Source organism: Mus musculus, chromosome 8, assembly GCF_000001635.26.
Source record: "Mus musculus strain C57BL/6J chromosome 8, GRCm38.p6 C57BL/6J".
Taxonomy (NCBI): domain Eukaryota; kingdom Metazoa; phylum Chordata; class Mammalia; order Rodentia; family Muridae; genus Mus; species Mus musculus.
In genome coordinates this window covers 20,257,551-20,261,927 of record NC_000074.6, presented here as the reverse complement: position 1 = coordinate 20,261,927, position 4,377 = coordinate 20,257,551, and the positions used below count along the sequence as shown (strand labels likewise).

General features: G+C 47.3%; 1 long non-coding RNA gene across 2 annotated transcripts; it reads left to right on the top strand.

Annotated features, from left to right (window-relative positions):
- Positions 1–728: 728 nt before the first annotated feature.
- Positions 729–4,371, top strand: Gm40468. Of its 2 annotated transcripts, none has more exons than XR_870186.1 (3): positions 729–768; positions 3,162–3,241; positions 4,124–4,371. It is a non-coding gene; the product is annotated as a predicted gene, 40468 (long non-coding RNA). The 2 variants fall into 2 exon arrangements; XR_870187.2 differs by lacking the exon at positions 729–768 and adding an exon at positions 1,846–3,054.
- The last annotated feature ends 6 nt before the right edge of the window (positions 4,372–4,377 follow it).

Sequence of the window (4,377 nt, the reverse complement as noted above, 5' to 3'; positions counted from 1 at the left end):
CACAGTTCAACACGTGAGCCACCTGCCTCAGAACAACTAAACGGAACTGGAGATAAGGGTCCCAGGCTGCACAGAAAATGATGGACACTCACCAGGAGGGACAGCTCTTCCTACCCTCAGGGCTAACTGACATTCCTTTGACAAACAGCTGGAGGAAGGGGTTGGCTTTCAGATGTCTGGGGAGGTGTATGGATTATTCCAGGTGTTTAGTGCCTCAAGGAGCTGGGGCCAGACAAGAGTTCAGAAAGGATTTCAGGACTGGGATGCTCCAGGGTCTCACTCCATCAGGACATGGAAAAACCAAAACCCTTTCAGGAGGAGAAAGTGGGTGTTGTGAGCCTGGGTGTGTACAAAGGAAGAGGTGATTTTTTTTTTCAATAAAAATAGTTCGGTGTGGACAGAACTGATTTAAGAACTTGTATGGCTGGAGGGAAGGCCTGGTATGGAAGTCTCCATGAGATATTTGCCCTTGTTTGCTAACATTATTATTTTTATTTTGTCTAGGATCTTTTAGCCCCAAACACACCCACCACTTGGAGGGAAGCAAAAATTCCAAAGTACACAGTTTGGGAAACACTGACCAGTAAGAAAGTCTCCAGTTTTGTGCCAGGAGACTGTGAAGAGTCCCTCATCCTAGCTACCTGGAAGCCAGTATTCTGCTAGCATCCTTCAGATGAAGATGTAGAACACTCAGCTCCTCCTGCATCATGCCTGCCTGGATGCTGCCATGTTCCCGCCTTGATGATACTAGATTGAACCTCTGAACCTGTAAGTCAGCCCCAATTAAATGAGTGTTGCGTTGGTCATGGTGTCTGTTCACAGCAGTAAGACCCTAACTAAGACAGTATTCTTTATACTGTCAGGCCCATTCAGTTCATGGCTTTCCACACAGTTCCAAAATGGACCCTCCAATTATGGACCAGCTCTGGTTTCTGGCATGTTCTCAGGTTTAGCTGCTTGGAACAGTTCTATCATTCAATGTCTTCCCCTTTCCACCCTTCAGAAATCAGCTATTATTTATAAGAAACCTTCCTCTTCAGTATCTCATGACTGCAGTCCTCTCTCTAGTCCCCACCTCCACCTCTCTCCTGGGGCTTCTTCACAACCCAGGCCTGTCTTGAGGTCAAACTTAGCTGCCCTCTCACTCTCAAGACTCCAGTCTGGTTGCCATAGTGATCTGTCCCTTATGCAAACCTGGGCACATCACTTGCAGATCTAATACCCCTCTACCTGTGGAAATATTTTCCCAGGACCCTCAGAACCAAGGGACCTCCCACCTCCATGGGAGGTCAAGAGGGATGGGGGGTGTGTGTCAGACCTCGAGGGTCTTTTACTGCAGGTTCTACTTGTATGGTCTTACATGGACAGAGGAGAGGTTTAAAATAACCAAGGGTGCACCCTGTCCTACCTGCCCCTTACTCCTGCACCCCTGAAGCAGGGCTCTCTGGTGGCCTTGAGGCATGGATGGGGTATGGGATAAACATGAGACAGCTCCCTTCTCTTAGGAGCCAGGTTTGTTTGTCTTGGAACACTTCCTGCAAGATGGGAAACGGGGAACGACACAACAACTGCGCCCTCTTCAGGCCAAGACCAGTAGGTTCACTTGCACAGTGAGGCCTCCTGCCCTTGGTTCAGTTAGTACTTGGCTCAGATAGTGAGCAGGCTCCCTCTCTTTTAAAACACATCGCTGGCCTGGAGGTGGTGGCGCACGCCTTTAATCCCAGCACTTGGGAGGCAGAGGCAGGCTGATTTCTGAGTTCAAGGCCAGCCTGGTCTACAAAGTGAGTTCCAGGACAGCCAGAGCTACACAGAGAAAAGCTGCCTCGAAAAACAAAAAAAAAAAAACAACAACAACAACAACAAAAAGAATACAGTTGATAATGCAAAACAAACAAAACCAAAAAACACATCGCTGAAGAGTGACATGCACACTGTGAGTTTATAGAACTTAAATATATGGTTCAGTGGGGGCGGGGGGAATACATTCCTAATCACCCGGAAGTTGCCTGATGTCCCTGCCAAGTCCACATCCACACTTTCCCAGCCAGAGGTGCGCAGGAGTCGGACCATGCCGATTCTTCTTGAGAGTTATGGAGCTGTGTATAAACAGGGTCTCCAGGCCCAGATCCGCTGTGTACAGGTTCTTTCTCAGCATCGTGCCTGTGCAACTTCTTTGTAGTGACTGTGTGGATTTTTAACTTGCAGGGAAATACTCCATTATGTGCTATATACAATGCAACCTGGTACCTTTTGTTTACCCAGCTTTCCGTTTGTACTTGGGCTTTTTTTCTTCTTCTCCTGTGTGGGGGCAATTACAGATAGGGCATTTCCTACACTCAGGGCTTCTGTTCCATGCCTGGCATTGTCCTATTGTGTTCCGGTCCTGGCCGTCTGTCCTGCTTTCCTCCCTCTCTGGGAACCTATTTGGCTGCTGGGACTTAGGGTGTGTGACCTGGACCTTTGATGGTCCTATGGGGTCTCACACTACCTTGGAAGGCCAAGCTGTGGCTCTTAGTCCCTTAGAGCTGTGGCTCTAAGCTGTGACAGTCTTAGTCTGGGGAGACTGAGACTTGCTTCATGGGCTTGCTTCTCTATTCTTGCTGATGCTAACATCTGTGGACCACCTTTTAGCACTGGTTGCTCTTGCCTAACTCTTGTCTGCATCCCTTGGCTGTCAGCCAGTTGGGAGGCTTCTTGTATGCCTCCAATGAACCTTCAAGGATGCTTCTGGAACTGGGATATTTATCAGAGACAGATCAGGAAAGCCAGCACCATTAGACATGCAGCTCTGTGCTGCCTTGGGGACACATTCTTGGCTGTCTTTCCAAAACGTTCGTGGTATGGTACTGTCTGTCAGTATTAACAAGCATGGGTTTCCCTAAATGTTTTTATCTTTGTGTGTGTGTGTGTACTTGGGTGCACACAACTAGTAGTATGTGCATTCCTGCATATAAGTATGCATTTATTTGATTTGTACGTTATCATAAAATATTTTCTCTTTGCTAGGCATGATGGTGTGTGTGTATAATCTCGGAGTCCAGGAGGCTGGGGCAGGTAGGTAAAAGGCCAGCCTGGGCTACAGAACAAGACCGAGTCTCAATAAAACAGCACAAAACAATAAATATGAGATTTCTCCTAAACAGTGTGGTTTTGTTTTAAAGGTATCTTCTCCACTTCCTTCCTTGTCCCCTCAAAGATGTTGACTAACATCAAGGCAACACCTTCTTTGTAGATGAAAGAGGTAAGATCCATGTTTATTCTGCCCCTTCCCATGGCATAGCCACAGGCAACAGATACCTTAGCTCCTGCCATAGGCAGGGAACATGGGCTTGAGCTATGTTTGGAAGGGGCAGGATCTGGGGGACCCCCACTTAATGCTGTAGGTGATAAAGTGCTTGGAAGAGATGGTGAATGTCTGTTGACCATGCACGCAAATCTGAGTTGTAACATGTTACTTTTAGCTGTTTTGATCTTGAGAAAACTACTCTCTGTGCTTCTGTGTCTCAAAGAAGTCATCTCTAGTTGCGAGGGCCAATATGGCAGATGCCATTTACCTGTGGCCAGAGCGCTCAGAACCTGAGACCAGATTTTAGTTTAATTTTAATTAACATTTAAATTCAAATTGCTGTGACTAATGGCTGTGATATAGAATCCACCACTAAAGGACAGCACTGGGTGGCTTCAAGCCACATACATACACAACCTTCCCTCCTACCCCAGTGTAATCCAACGTAGTGAAAATAAATAAATGAATAAATAAATAAATAAGTAAATAAATAAAGCAAGCTCTGCCTGCTCTTTCTTTGTTTCCCACATGTATTTTCTCTTTCCTTTTGAACTACTGATACCAAAGGCTAGGAGAGGCTGACCTTCTTAATGGGGACACTGGAGGGCAGCAATGGGTACTTTCAAAATGCTCAATCCCAAGAGGTTTCCCGAGTCCCCTGGCAGTGCTTTGCTTGTGGCTGATGGCCAGCAGCCTCAGGGGAATGCCAGAAAGCTGTGTTTGCTGAGCTCTGTCCTCTCTTTCCTGTGCTGGGCAGCGTGGTGGGGAGGTCGTGGAAGTGGCGGGTTGGATGTTTTACAAACAAGTTCAAGTTCTCTTGTCTGTTGGTCCCCATAGCAGTTGGGCTGTCAGCTGCTCAAACCGTTTTGTTGTGCAACCTCGTTTGAAAACGATGTGAGGAAGAATAAACAACCGTGAATGTGGAGTCAAGGAGACCTGAGGGTGAAGCCCAGCTTGGCTGCCTGCCTGCTGTGGACCTTGGACAAATTGCATGGCAATTCTGGGTCCCTGATCTCCTCTTCTGACACACCATGACCTGGTGTAATGTGGGACGCCCGACTTGCCTGCAAGTAAGACGCCACAACAGGATC